The 16,230-nt window shown below is 41.0% G+C and overlaps 1 long non-coding RNA gene across 1 annotated transcript; it reads right to left on the bottom strand.

The window, feature by feature from the left end:
• Positions 1 to 4,682: 4,682 nt before the first annotated feature.
• Positions 4,683 to 11,599, bottom strand: LOC146765898 (uncharacterized). Its single transcript, XR_014949240.1, has 3 exons — positions 6,670 to 11,599; positions 6,020 to 6,060; positions 4,683 to 4,816 (listed from the first exon to the last, which is right to left on the bottom strand). It is a non-coding gene; the product is annotated as an uncharacterized LOC146765898 (long non-coding RNA).
• Positions 11,600 to 16,230: the final 4,631 nt, after the last annotated feature.

The following is a 16,230-nucleotide window of genomic DNA, read 5'->3' on the forward strand; positions in this document are numbered from 1 at the left end:
GCAAACTGAGTATATTCGCCCACATTGAGAAAAATGCGTAACAGTGTCCTGCCCAAAGATACTGCAGTGGGACACCATCTCATGAACACAGAGGCTCCCAGCCTTTGAGATTGCTGTGTTTGGGTTCATTTGTAACACTTTGTTTTACATAAGCTTATTTTTTGTTTCCTGATTTGCTTGGAAAAAAGAGGAGAATCTTTAAATTATGAACTGCTCAACTTCTATGGGCTGTACAATGGGTTCTGTCAGTTACTTAAGTGAGCTGAATCTGAATTTTAAAAGTATTTACATCTAAATATACTAACCTTATTTTGGCTTCCTACGAAGATTTTTCTGAGCATACTCAATAATATGTATCTTTTAAAAGTATCTTTTAACTAATCTTCCTTACATCGGTCCTTTAAACTTTTGAAGTGGTCATATCTTTTTTCTGTGCTTTATTCCAAGTAAATTTATGTCCAACAATTAACTGCAAGGCCAGGGATGTTGACATACAGACAAGGAATGGGTGAAGCATGAAAAGAGAAGCTTAGTGACATCATTTCCACCTTAAGCAGAAGGAGGGTGTCAGCCTCAGTGTCCCCTGTGGCCCAGAACAAAGCACAGGTCCTTCCAGTCCAAGAGTCACCAGCTCTGCTGGGCAGTTACACCTGGGTAAGGCAGACCTAACATGCCTGAAGTAGAGTTCCCTCACCCTAGAACAGTGACTGTCCCCCTGGGCAGCACAAAGTCAACTCATGGGCAAGTCATGGGCAATAATGACCCTTTTTTCCGAAGCTTGTTAATAGACTCCACAAAGCATAGCAGAGAGTTTTGGGTTCTTTTTGTGGTGCTGATTTTATGTTCCCATTGCTATTATAAAATAGTGAAATCTAGAGGAAACTAATATATTCATTTATTTAACCAAGAAAACTGATGAGCAGATTACCCAAGGTTACTGTACCTGCTTCAAAGATTAAACATCATTTAGAAGTCAAAGGGCAACTATTTATCGGCTGCAATGTATTTAATTCAGAGCCTTGAGCAGGATTAAATTTCTCATGGGTATTTGTGCTAATTTCAAAGGCTAGACTGACAGACAGTGTCTGAAAACAAAATTAAAGAGGGATGGATTTAAACAGAATATTTTTCTTTCCAGAATCCAAAGAAGCCTTATTTTTCAGTTACTGGACTGAAAAATACTTCCACGTCCATGGAGGATCAAGGGCTATCAAAACAGACAAAAGGAAGATCTGTGATTTAGTGGCATCACAGTTCACATGGTTTATATTTCTACTAAGCTCCCTGTGCTGTTTCACAGACCATGTGGCTTGGGATTGCTTTCAGACACAGAACTATGCACGGAAGTACAAATTTAGATACAACCTAAGATACATCCACAGATATTTGGTGCTTCTGAACAATCTGTATTGAATCAAACCTGCTTATATTAAAGTATTAAATACATGTTGTCTTTAGAAATTTTCAAAGGCATCTTTGGGAAATTGTTATGTGGAAAATGTAAGTAATTGCTTTAGACCAAAAGGACACTATGCCATCTGAATAAACAGAGCCTGCAGAGTGTCTTGTAGTGTGAAGGACTATTTCACTTGTAATTACTACAGCAGCAGCATTGGATCTTATTACTCTAGCACATGCTGTCAACAAAACATATTTTTCAGTTTCTTCTCGATTAAAACAACCAATTTTGCATTTATTCAGTTATCACAATGCACTCTGAGGAAAAAAAAAATGTGAGAGAATGGTCTGAGATAACTCTGGGAGCAGGAGAAAGTGGAGAGTATCTTTTGAATCCTGAGAAAATGCTGAATTTTTTGCCTGAGAAAATCCCCAGGGTGAACTGGAAGTCTCAGCTGCTGTTTCATGCTGTGAGTTCACCTTGGTAGCAACTCAGCCCACACAGACATTCACTCACACCTCTCCCCCAGAGTGGGATGGGGAACATAAGAAAATTGAGAAGGCAAAAGTAGGAAGACTGGTGAGTTGAGATAGAGACAATTTAACAGTAAAGCAGAACAAGAAATTAATTCAAGATTTCTATGGGTAGGCAGGTGTTCAGCCATTGCCAGGATGGCAGGGCTCCAGCACATGTGAAGGTGACTCAGGAAGACAAGCACCCTCACCCCTGACATCCTCTCCTTCCTCTCTCTTCCCCAAGCTTCTGGTCACACATTCAGATCACTGCACCATACCAGCTGCTTGGAAGAAAACTAACGTTATCCCAGTCAAAACCAGTAAAATAAGTACCTATGAAATTTGTTGGCCAACCATATGTAATCATAGTGAATGGTAGGAGAAAAAAAGGATTTGTAAGAGAAAAGAAAAAGCATTTTGAAACTAACTAACCTCCTTCTTGAGAACCTGCAGTGAACAAAAAGATCCAGCTTTCAGCTTTGCAATGGGCATCTGAGAGGGAAGCATTCTTTGGCTGGATTTGAAGATTTCTTCTAGGGAACAATAATCAGTGCTGTGGGCACTGGTTGTAAATTAATGATCAGATAAAGGATTTGGCTTTGGACATGAACTGCAGCAAGTCATTAATTCCGTAAGCCCCTGAGTCAATGTCATGACTACTACGAGCACTTGAGGGTTTCCATTCTATTTGGAGTCAGGCTCGCCCAGCTCTCCTTGCAGTGTCAGTTGCCAGAAAAGGCAGAGCTCATGGATGTGTGCATCACTGGCACAGGTATCCTGTCCAATGCATTCTTACAGGTCATGCCACTTCCACAAGTTCTTTGCACAACCTCTGACCTGATCCACTGCCAAAATCCTGGTCAGAGCGAGCTTGTGTCATTTTTCCTACACTACTCATTACCTACAGAGACAACTCTGCAGGAGATAGCAAACATTGCTCCAGCACTGTGGGCCTTTTCCATGAGTCTTTTGTGAGCTCCTTGGAGACCATACCCTCAGAAGAAGCAGAGGAGACGATTCAGATAATGGAGTCACTCAGATTTTAGTTCCATTGCTAAAAAATCTGTTTTTCAGTCCCTCGTAAATTTCAGAATTCCCAAATCTGGGACACAGAAACAGTTTAAAAGGCAGAAAACTGAAGCTGGATCCCTTTAGTTTTGCACAAGAGCTGCTGAAAGTGAGTGACTAGTCAAAGCCAAAGAGCAGATCTGTGCTGATGCTGATTCCTCCTTCTGAGCAGCTCTGATCACAGCTGCAGAATTTACCATGCTTTGTAGGATGCCAGAGCACACTATTCACATTTGAACTCTACCAGCACCCCCTTGATCTGCCTTTTGCTCACTGCTGGCTGTCACAAAGCTTTGTCATGCATAGCCACACACCTGCAACCTGCACAAGGACAAAGCAACAGCGAATGGAATTTTCAGTGTAAAACAAGAAGTAGGACTCTTGGAGAAATAGGCAATTGCAGGGTTTCTTTACAGTACCTGCAGCATCCCTGTTCCTCGTTCCCTGGCCATGGTGTCAGCCACCCCAAGAGAATCCTCTGCTTGCTCCATACTAGCACCTCTGAAATGATGGAGAGCTGCACGCTGGTTCAGATCACTCCAGAGACCCCTCAGTGGTTAGTGCTGTGGGACATTAGTTCTGGATGACTAATTATTTGGTTTAAAAACAGGTCTTTTGTTTCTTGTGCTATAAAGACAACATGACCACTTTCTGTACTTTTGACCCCAGGGAAAGAAAAGCCACAGATAATAGAATTAAACCCTCATTTCACTTGAGATAATATTTGTATTAGCTCCCTTAGTAAAATGTCATGTACACTGCCAAGTCTGCAGGTTATCACTTCCACAGTTGGAGTGTTTGGAGACAGGGTTTGGAAATAAGGGGTATTTGGGGGAAAGCTCTGAGAATTATAAGACCTGTAACTGTAGAACTTTTTCCTACTCGGTCTGACATTTCCTTCAAGACTTGAGCTCAGACAAAAAAAACAGTTAGGATATTTTTTATTGGCCCAATACTGAAACATTATATAAGGTTTCAAGGCCACACTGATGATTTTTACCCTTTTTTTTAAGGCTCTATGTAGACTTTGCAGGGAAAAGAATCAACACATTCAACTGTGATTCCAATTGTGCTCATCTTTCAAGGGATTACTTTAAAATTTTAAGCACCATGAAGGAAGAGTGCAAGTTCTCCCCATGAATACTCAGAGCTTTTTCCTTATAATTCTGAAATCAAAGCAACAGTAATAAAGCATCTTGGCCAAGTATTAGTTTAAGACATTTCATTCCATTCCAGGGAAGAAATGACCACTCCCTCCCTTTTTCTGCAGCAGTCATGTTGTGTTTGGATGCCCAAATGGTTTCAGGTAAGATTAGATTTTTCCACAACATGGGAGCTAGATCTTCCACTGCCTTCTCCTATCCCCAATATGTTGTCTTTTTTGCTTTGTAAATGGCAATACACATTTGGCAAAATAAACCATTGGTAAAGAGGGAATTTCAACCTCTGACATAGGTAGCACGCTGAGCAAGTTGGGTGATGAAGTAACATAGAGTTTTTTAGATTGTCTTGTAATGAGGAAATGAAGTTGAATAATTTAGCTTGAGAGAGTACAAGCCCATTCTTTAAATATTCATTGTATCATCAGCACTTTGCTGCAGAACACCAGTCCAGCCTTTCCCACGAAGGAATCTAAACCATCCGTTCTCTACACTTTTTAGGGTGCACACGTTCATTCAGTCAATATACCAGAGTGTAATATTGTCCTTAATTCATAACCCCTGACTGTTTCTCCTTTCATTTTATCTCCATGCTGGAGTTGTAGAGGCAAAGCACAGTCCTGGTGCGTCTTCACACACAAAGCTGGTTTTTGTGGGTAGGGCAAGGAGAACTGCTGCAGCCAGTAGAAGGAAAACAAGAGCAAAAGAAAATATTTTATTTGCTTTGTGTCATATGCTTTGGTGTCTGGTTACAGAATAGTCAGTCTACAGTGACAATTCAATTCCCCATACGATGCCACAACTGAGACCTGGCACTGTGAAGGTGGTGTTAACCAGGGCATATGCATATACTGATCCTCTTTAATTCTGCATCCCCTTCACAAGCCAGTGTCTGCTGTGAGAGGCTCTAGAATTTCTGTTTGAAGCACATGGCCAAAACCACTGAGAAAGCTGACCTGTAAAAAAGTTCTGGGAATGAAATGGACAAGTGTGTAAGGGAGAAAATGTGCAGAAGGCAACTAAAGCAACCTATATTGCTTTGACTTTTCTGCAGAATTCTGGGATTGGAACATGAAAAATGGAAATAAAGAGATCCTGAAGTAATTCCTCTTAGGTCCTCTTTATGCTCCTGGCAATGGCCAGTCCAGAAATACTGGCCAAAAAGAAGCATGAGCTTGCATAGAGGAGTCTGGCCGTTTTACTCATAGTCACAATCAGGGCACACCCCAAAGGTGAACTATTCTGCAGCCAGCCCCACGGGAGACAGGCACTCGTCAGTCACGACAGGAACAGCCCCAGCTGTCAGGCAGTGCAAGCTGGAGCCTTTACTCATCACTGCTCCAGAATGCTTGTGCTTTCAAGGGTCTTGTAGATTGTGTCCCCAAAATATTTTTCCCACCGATTGATGCATATATATGTGTGTGCATGCTTACAGGTGAACAGGCACACACATAGACTTGTCTGGCATTATCTCAGGAATTTGGATAGATGTTTACCAGAATAATAGGCTGTGCATCACTTCAAACCTGGCACACAGCCCACCTCTGCACCCCAAAAGGAGGCACTAGATAAAGGAGGCTGTGGTCTGGAAGGACAGCTATACGATACACCATTTTTAAGGACATAAGAAGACTTCTGTGGCTACTTAGTATACACTGTGCTATAATAAGAAATACAACATTAAAGGAAAAGCATAAGGATCCTTTGAACAGAAATCTACAAAATAAATTAAAAAACCCTATAAAGCTTTCCACAACAGTTTAAACAGATTATTAAAAAAAATAATACTATTAGTAAAGCCTTTAAAATTCCATATGAGAAGGATCATTCAGCCAAAATCCCAGAAAGCAGTTGTAGATAATTTCTAGTTGTCTTACTGTTCAAGCAGTTTTCCCCAAGAATTTCCAATACTCATCATCTGTTTCCAAAAGAAAAATGAATGAGTGATAGGTCTTCAGGGCTTTTTTGTATTCCAAATACTTAATATTGAGCAATACACAGGATCCAGGAAAAAAAAAAAATCTTACACGTATCCTTTTTCAGCTTTAAAAATGCTGCAGAGGATACAAACACTATTTCTTCTCTTTAGCAGGTCACTTGTAATAGACAAGCTGCTTGTGATGCATTCCATGCTGGGACCAGCTATAAGCCATGCATCTGCTGAATTTAGGAATAAAGAGCTGGTCCATAAAATGTGGAATCAGAGGAGTGGCCTCAGGGGCATAATGGTACATTACTGCTGTGAGATCAGAGTGTTTCACTGAAAGATATATATTGTTACAGGAAAAGGGGTTCCATGGTTTTTGATTCTGTCATTATTTATTGTTGCCATTGCTCATTTTCTGCGATGCTGGATTACACAGCAGAGAGAACTGCAGAGTGCTCTGCAGCTTGCACTGGAGCTAACGTTATTTTCCACGGCAAGGGAATTTTTTCTTATTAGAGTAAGTTGTGCACAAGAACTTTAAAGCTACTGATCATCTAAGTATTAAAAACATTAAGTCTAGGAATAGCTAGACTCCTTTACCTCCTAAGAAGGTCACAGATGGGCATTGCTCCCTGCCAGCTTGACGAAGAGAGAGGAAGGATGAGCAGGACCTTGGCTGACCTTCCAAAACCAACAACCTCATTTAACATTAGTCTCAGACACAATTCCAGCGCTTACCTCAGCACTTTTTGATATCAACTAAGGGCAAAAAGTCACTCTGCTTTGCTCAGACCTTAATTAATAGAAGTCCCCAGGCCTTGGGAGGAACTTCTTACCAGCTGGCCATTATCAGCCTTAATTATTTACTAGATACACCTGGCACCTGTGACATCTATAAAGCAAGAGCCAGTGACTAACGTGGATACATTTCCTAGGCTTTTTCTTCTGTAAATTGTTCTCACCAGCATAACTCTTAAGTGTATCACTCCTTAGGTCTGCTGGATTAAAAAAAATATGGATTTAACATCACTTGGGTTAATTATTAATTGAACTAGGCTCATGAGTCATTTAAGTCCAGGAACAGAAATGTATCTCTTCAGAATCAAGAGTCTGTATACGTTCCTACAGCTGGATGTGCAGATTTCTGAGTGCCATTTGGTAGTTCCCAGGCTCTTGGAACTGCTGTGGTACCTGCCTGCTCTGAGGCTGCTCTGATAGGCTGTTCCTGCTTAATAACATCATAGATACAAGCAGCCTTGTCCAAAAGGACCAAGCAGGGATGGGTTCCACATGTTGGGAGCTGTCACTTTCACTAGGTAAATCAATACCATGTTTCCCTTCTTATCTTGAAAGCTATGGGAGGAGAGTGTGTTAGCACGGGACTCTGCCTTGGCTCCTGCCATCCTGCAGCTCCATAAACCTCTGCCCTGCAGTGCTGCCCGTCACCCAGTGGAAAGGCTGTGGCTGGCTTGAATATACTCATCTAGAACATGTTTGGGTATTTTTTCTGGATAAAACACAGACAGTGGCTGCATACACACTGCAGAGTCAAGGGTGGACCTTACTGCTGTTAAGTGGTCCCTGTGGGTTTCAGTTGGCTGATGACCAATAAGATCAGTCTCGCCTGAAGCTGATATGACTAGAAGCACCATGAACTTTGCTCTACCTCTGCTATTTTTTGGCTTCTCAGAATGATGGGTCAGGGCAGGATTTCTGAGTATAAATTCATAGTCTGTGTGACTGCCCAGAGATGATTTTGGAAGTTACAAATTATGACAGGAAAAAAATGGCAGGAAATATACAGAATAGGATTATATATAATAGCTAAATCTAAGACACTGCTTTCTTTAGTCCTTTTTCAAGCACTAGCTGAATACTCCCAATTCAAATGTTTCTATCAGGAGAAATCCTGCCACTCCTACCCTGTATCCAAGTCCTTAGAATACAGAGGTGTCAACACAGTTTGTTCTCAGGGTTTTACATAGATTCAGTTGCATTCAGCTGTGATTCCTAAACCCTAGTAAAGCTAGGGTCCCTGCAGAAAAAGGTGTCTGACCAGGATGGTGTCTCTGGAGGCACTGAGCCTGCAAATCGGGCAGCAGTGGCAATACTGTCACCTTCTGTCACCACTGCACACCTGCACTGCTGCTCCACAAGCGGGCACCGGTGTAGCCTTCACCCTCTCCTTCACCCTCCAGTGCTGCCAGGAGCACCAGCAGGCAGGCAGGTGGACCTGCAGGCTGTGTGAAATGCCCAGTACTGTGCATATGGGGTTCTTCTGTGCTACACATCTGGTTTGCAAAGATGATAGTTGCCTTGTAGAAAGCCTTGCCCCTGTCACACAAGGTGTTTTTTATTTCTTCTGAGCAGTTCTTGGCATCTACAAATGGAGTTCCTATGTAAGATGCCAAAATGAGCTTCATCTCTGTAATCCCAGATCAAGAAAGGGCATCCAGAAGATTAATTTAGGGATTTTCTCTATAGGGCTGCTCCTGGAGAGTTCCAAAACAGACCCAGAGACCCTAGTTTGCTTTAATTGTTTAGGTCTCACATTTTTATTTTGTGTCAGACTGTTAGATACAAGTGTTTTAAAACATCTTGAATGTGGCCTGTACTGACCCTTTCCATCCCCTGTCAGTCTACCCCTGTAGAAGGGGGACTCAGCATCATCCTCCCACAGAGGGCAGAGATTTCAGACTGAAAAATATTGTTAAAGACTGTGTGAAGGGTTAGAGGCTAAACGGGAATTTGTTTTTTATAAAACAGTTTCTCCTGCACTAGTTGTCAAATGCTGACCTCAGGGTCCTATGTTTCCCATATTAGATTGATGATCTTATATATTCTGCTAAATGTGATATCTACTCTGCTAGATATGGCATATTAATATTTCTTTTGAATTGCATTTACCTTACATTCCTGCTCAAGAAAAAACAGCTGAGAATTTTGTATTGCACTGGAATTTGTTGTGTGTTTTTTGGTAGAAGTTTGTGAACATCATTTGAAGGTATTGAAGTTTTCCCAAAACAAATATGGATGCCTGAATATACTGTAAGATATTTCACTGAGGCCATGCACTAATATTCTGAAAAGGTAACAGGTTGGTCAATGCCTTTAATACAAATGCCATATGAGAGAATATAAAACTTAGAAATGGCATATATATGCATATTAAGCCAGAGCCTCAGCAAACTGGTCAGTAAATGTAATTACAGCAGGATGTAATTCAGAGAATTGGTCTGTACAGCTGCAGACTCACCCATGGGCACATATCAGATCAGCCAGCCCTAATCCACTCCAAAATCAGTGCTGGAATGGCCAAGTCCCCTCTGGACTTAGAACAAAGAAATTAATTGTTGAAAGAGAACTACATCCATTTTGCAAGGATGAGTACTAGGTTATGGGTGTTTAGACCTTTTCATAAAAACTTTCTTGAGATGGTTATTCTCCTGAACATCCAAAGCAGACATCCTTCAGACAATGGAATTTGAAACTCCAGAAACAGTTCAGGATCCATCCCCTATTCATATATAGCCTTTATTTACTTTAAATCTGGGTTTGGGGGGAATTGGTTTTGATTTGGGTTTGGGTTTTGTTGGTATTTTTTCTTTTTCTTTTTTTTAACTTGAATTTTACAGCACTACAAGGGAAAAAAACTTCACTATTGATCCTTTAAGGTTAAGAACTCAGTGCACTTAAATTATTCTAACCCAGAAAGTTTGAAATTTATAGTCCCTCTTGAACCTTTCTGCCTCACCAACTTCCTTGGGAGGACCCTACTACAGGCTGCACGCCAACTGCAGTAAAATTTAAAGAGGTGAGAGAGAAACTTCCCAGAAAATATAAACATTTCATGGAAATGAAATAAGTCTTCCCTTATAGGAACTCACCTCAGCAAGCTTTAGATAAATGAAACGGTATTCAGAATTTTAAGTGGATGTAAAGTGTGGTGGTTTAGATACATTTGTTTACGAGCAATGCAGAAGTGCATATTGTCCTGAGAGGGTCTGGGGCCATCAGAGCCCCTGTCCCGGGGTCAATGGCCACCGGGATGGGGTTGGTCTGTGCTGCCCCCAGGCCGCTGGTAGCTCCCCTCTGCTCCCCAGGACAGCCCCTGGCCCACAGACCACGCAGGAGGGAGCGCAGCTGAGCTCAAAGATGGGAAACTGGGAAAAGCAGCGGCGAGCACGGCACTGAATGCACTCTGCTCTCGCGTTCGAGACCTCTGCTGACAAACCGAGAAGAGCTGCACGGCTGTGGGAGAAATAAAGCGTGAGCACTAGGAGGGCTGTAAATTCCTCAGCTGCACTTGCTGGGCACTGGCTCCAGAGACTTACTCCTCCTGCAGCTTTCTGTGACCCGTGTTTCCTCAGAAATCTCAACACATCTGTGGAGGGTCTCAGAAGCTGCTGGGGAAATGACATGATGTAGGCAAGAATGGATTTTTCAGAGGGAAACTTTTTTGGCTGGGAAGATGTCGGAAAATTCCGACCCAGTGGTGGCTTGGAAACACCCAGGGACCGATGCCCCCACAGTGCTGCTCTCTGTGAAAATCCTTGTCACAACCTCAGGAGAGACCTGTCAGGCAGCTCTAATGTGGCTTTTCTGCTGTCCCTCTCACACAGCCGTGCACTGAACCAGCTTCAGCAGAGACCATGGGTGAGCCAAACAGAGGTGAGAGCTGACGGGTGGTTGCTCACGCTGATCCTCTGTTAATGACGCAAAATAAAAACAGGGAAAATGTCACAAAGCCTGGCATTTCCACATGCTGTCACTGATTGAAATGGTTCTGAGGTCAGGTTTTCCTTTCCCGGCTGTTTCTCCAGAAATACGTAAACTCAGTTCATTTAGAAACATTAACCCATGCAGTATTTGTCCTTAAGAAATACTTCTGTATTTGGCTCAAACTTTTCTAGAGACTTCTTATTTTTTCTGTTTACATACCAGTCAACCTTAGACAAACCCTTGCTAAGCAATTGAAAGCAGGCTTCATGCTAACTGTCACTACCAAGGGTTTTCAGAAAATTATTTTAAAATTAGTTTTAAGAGACGATAAGAAGCCAGCTTGAAGAAAGTTGTCAAAACATTTATATGGTAAGGGGACAGTGTCAGCCTTCTGCCTGATAATTTGCAAATGACCCTAGGGAGATTCATCATGAGCCATAAATCTGCATTTCAGCCTTTTAGCCAAAAGCCCTATCTGTCTAGTCAGCTAATGGCATTTTGACAGGGAATGCAGCTGAATTTCTTTAAAAGTGGAGTTGGGGAGACTGCAGGAAAATTCAGTAGTTTAGTGGCAAAATTTTTCACACCAATGCCTTTGAAATCTTAGCACTGGTGGTGTATGCCTTCTCTTTCTGAAAAGTTTTATTGTTCAAAATTTATTTTAGATATTTTATGAGTGAAGATGAAGCTCAAGCAAGGACATCATTGCTTTAGCCAAAAGAGGACAGGGTATGGACAGAGGGGTTTGCAATGCCCCCATGTCCTCTCTGTTCTTACTTTAAAGTGTAAGCCCTCCTAGAAGTCACAGTGCTGCCCCAGTTCCCACTGGGGCTCTTGCCCTGCCTGTGTGAGCCTCACAAAGCAGCTGCAGTGGCCTGGAGGCACCTTGGAGGAGGCAGAAGGATGGCAGCAACTGCAGTTTCTCTCTTTTCTGTGACATACTGCATCCAGAAGAGAAAATATTGCCTTGTAGGAAGCATAAATCAGGGCTGCTTTCAGCTTTTAAAATGACGTAAAGTTTGTATGAATATTATTATAGCCTCTGATGCAAATAAAACAAGATGTGACAGATAAAGAAGGCTGCCACTACTAAGCTAATGCTATAAAACTTCAGTAAGTGACTAGCAGTTGGCAGGATGTTCAAAGAAGGTTTTAGTCTCCCTGACACTGATATGGTGTCTGAGATATCTCTTTTTAAACCTTTTGTTGAATTTTATATGCTTTTAAAAACAGTGATTAGTTAAGATCACCTTGAGCTCCATCCTTTAAGCCAAATTTATTGATTTCAAAGTATCAAATAATTTTCTTTGGTCGTCTAAAACAAAGGTATGCTCTCTGTGGTGTTTGTTTCTTTGCAGTGATGTTGCATTTTCATGTGGCAAACATATATTCTATTTTCCAAATTCAGACTAACTAGGGTTATTACCTAATGTCTCTCTGAAGCCAGTCTTACCTTATCTCTCTGAAAGATTGTATCACTCCACAAATGCCACAGATTGACACATAAACACAGACATATGTGTTCATACCCAACAGCAATGAAGAGTTCAGCTCCTCCACACCCCAAACAGCTCCCTATAGGCACTCTAAGACAGGAGCAGCTGTCCTGGTTTGCATTTGCTTTTGTAATCTTTAATAGATTGCTTTCCATATGTGTGTAGTAAAGCAGTGTTTAAATACTTGGGCAGTATTCTCTATGAGGTGTGCAGATTTCATAAGTAGATATAATAATATATACATGCACACACACACATATATACATACATACATACATATATATATATATATGCCAGGTGAAGGTTGGGCCAGGTACAGAATATCTGGAGGACTGTCCTGTCAGGAATTTGCAAGATTTAGGAATTCTCTGTAAGAAGTTACACAACTCTTCCCCATTTGACTGCTCAGATACTCACCAAGTAATCAATCACTATGACTCCTCACAAAGATAACATTCTAAGCAAGAGTAAATTACAGAGATGAAATCTCTAAGGGAGTATTTAAACAAACTATAATTACAAAAGTTTACTCTCTGTAACACTTTCAACTCCTTATCACCAAGTCTTCTACAATTAGCACAGGCTAACAGGCTGCTTTAAATCTCAGGTGTAACAGGAACTGTATTGTTACTGTTTGCCTTACTTGGGTCATTGCAGCAAAGGCAAGGGGACCACTACCATATGAAAAATAGAGTACATGATATAAGAGCTGGTCATATTAGGCCCTATCATTCTGCTTTATCTCAATATTGCAGGCCATTTAGTCTTCACCTTCAGCATTTGTGAGAGTCTTTGAATCACAGCTGCATTCTCTCTGAGCAATATGACTTTCACCAAGGCATTTGCTGTTTTGAGTGTAATAGAGGTTTGCAAAATGCCCTGTTTCAACTTCACTGAATAAGTCTATTGAGTAACCTAATGTTGGCCAGGGCCACAGAGCACGCAACCTTCCACAGCCAGCTCAACGTCACCCCCCATGCCTCAGCACCAACTGCACTCTGAGATGTTATCACAGATCTCCTGAAGGATTTAGAGTCAGAGTGACAATGGCAGCAGATCTCAGCCTTGGGCAAAGTAAAAGAAGGAGATCCAACAGCTGTAGCACAGCAGCTGGCAGCAATTTGCCCCATTGATGCTGCCATGACAGAAGCTCTGGGACAGTGCTGGGAGGGCTGTGCAGCAGCTGTGGTTCACACTATTCAGTGAACAGTTAATACAATCAATTACTTTCCAAGAATGTCTAATGAATCACTGGGCCATTAACCTGAACAGTCATAATGTATATTCCCAACATCAGTATTGCTTGAATAATCCCCAAGGGAATAATTAGAAGTGTGTAACTTGGAAGAATGCATTGTATGTAATGCATTACTGGATCCTGATAAATACAATGATTCCTCAGCATACTGTCAGGGATTTAGAAAGAAGTCAGTGGATGGAAGACAAATAGAGACAAAGACAGTCAAGAGAGAGAGAATTATATGAATAATACCTTGTTATGAGTTTAAAGAATTTGTGTATCTCTTTTTTGGCATCAACATCAAAGATATGAAGCAGAGAAGGAAGGAAGTAACTTAAATGGTCATATTGGTTCTTGACATGTGATTTAGTCCTTCCTGTGGCTAACTACCAATCTAACTTGCTCCTTATTTAATGTAGACCCTGGAGTCTGCATAACCCAAACTTCAGTTATAAAACTTAAGTTCTGTTCTAGTTGTAGTTAATTTCATCCTTAACGTAACATAAGCATAGCTCGCTGACTAATTCACACAAGAGATACTCCAGGAAAAAATTATGCATGAGAAACGCAAATGTATAATTTGCATGAGAGGCAAATTGCTCTGCCTCTGTCCAGGACAGGCATTGAACACTACCTGAAAAGCCTCCAATCCACCATTGTGCCATGCCACAAGGCACAGAACATTCAACCTCTATGCAATGTTTTAAAAATCATCTAGCCCCCTCCACGTTTAATTACTACAGAAATTACAATTAGGTGTTTTGAGAGTACATGGCATGCAAAGAAAACACGACCAGCTTCTGCAGGTATGGATAGACATGCTCTTTCCCAAAGGACATTAACCATGAACAACACAGACATGACCTATAGACAGAGCAGGATTGTGTCTTTGTATGCTTCATGTTCCCACTCTCATAAGTTATTGTTGGTATTAATATTTGTTTAGGTCAATATTAAGGCCCAAGTTGAGCAATGCAACAGCCTGTGTCCCTACACAATAGGAGCTGGTAGGCACAGCAGGATAGAGCTATGACCCTAGGAGTCAGTTATTGCAAAATTAAGCTAAGCTAACTTCTCAAAAAACCCCTTGGGTAGAAAAGCTTCCTTTACACACCTAAGACTATGAGACGACATAAATAATTAATTGTCCTGCATCTTTCATACTGCAGAAAAGATTTCAGGTAATGCAAGCGTAAAAACATAGATATATATCTACCATCCACATTTTTTTCCTCATAAGGATGAAGAATATATTAAGTGACCTTCCTCTCCAATAGGATAAGAAATCTAATGCCAGCTTAGGAAACTTAAAGTTATTAGCAGTTACATATTACTGGCAACATATTTTACACCAGACAGTTATGAAAAAAAAAGTCATAAAAATGCAATTAACTGTCTGAACTGTTGCTATTTTGGAAATTAAAACAACACGCGGTGTCCTTGCTGCAGCTTATATTACTTACTTATGACTTCTGCAGTTATTTTCACCAGTTTAACCATGCTTCTTTTCCATAAATGTCTGCTGTAAATAGGTCCTTTGGGAACCTTGAAAATAACAAGATCTGTAATAAAAAAATTAATAACACTGAGAGAAAACTCAGGTTGGAAAAGCATTTTTAGAGCACATTAAAGGGTCTATTAAAAAAAAATACTTGCAGAGAAACATCCCAGTTCTCTGTAGCAGGTAGATCTGAACTGTCACTGCTGAGAAGTAAAAGAAGGGACACCAAGTTTTCAAAATCCACTTCAGGAATAAATCAGTGGCCATTACAAAATGAGTAATAGTCTAATTACTTTCCAGTCTTTCAACTGTTGTAGGAAACATGAGGGAGCTGTGGATTATTAGATGTTCTTGTGCTTGATTGTGAGGATTTCTTCCCACATCCTCCAAGAGCCACTGAAGCTAAACATGCTGAAAGCAGGCAGGGAAAGCCAGGCTCTAGATGGGGCTGTGAAGGTGCAGCATCATAAAAACTCTCATGTCCTATGTGAGGGTGTGCAAGCCCTCTTTGTCCAGCCATGTGAGGGAAAGGGATTCTTGGAAAAACATGAAAAACGCACTGCAGAAGAAACTGCTGTAACCTGTTTGGAAACAGAAGACTTTCAGGCTGGGAGTTGAGAGAAGCACTTCAGGACATGTGTCTTCTCCTCTTTTCCAAAATGCCAAGTGGCCATCCTGTCTTTTTGTTTGTTTGATCGTTTGTTTGTTTGTTTGGTGTTTTGGTTTGGTTTTTTGTTTGTTTGTTTGTTTTTTTCTTTTTCTTTTTCCCTTAAGTTTTTTTGAGGCCAGAAGCCAGAAACAAATTGAGGAAATAATCACATTTATGCTGGGCCCTTTGGCTGCAATCTGTGGTCAGGGTTTTGAATCTTAGACAGACTATGCATTGTTATTCTATATGACTATGAATTATTATTAGATGAATATTTTTTCAGTCCTGTCCCTTCTTTTTAATACAACGTAACTTCTCAAATGATTAAAAATAATTGCAAGAACTGATCACCCCCAAACAAGGTCACCATCTTAGTTTATTCTTACAATATCCAGGCTTTGTAATGTAAAACAATAATAGAAGAGTGCTTTTGTAAAAGCACATGCAAACCCCTTGATGTGATGGAAACAGCTCTGAAGACAAGTTGTAAGAGCCCAGATACGTGAGAACTTTTACTCTGCAGAATTTTAAATGGCAGACTATGGTGAGATAT

Source organism: Lonchura striata, chromosome 17 (genome assembly GCF_050655825.1).
Source record: "Lonchura striata isolate lonStrDom1 chromosome 17, ASM5065582v1, whole genome shotgun sequence".
In the NCBI taxonomy this organism is placed as follows: Eukaryota; Metazoa; Chordata; class Aves; order Passeriformes; family Estrildidae; genus Lonchura; species Lonchura striata.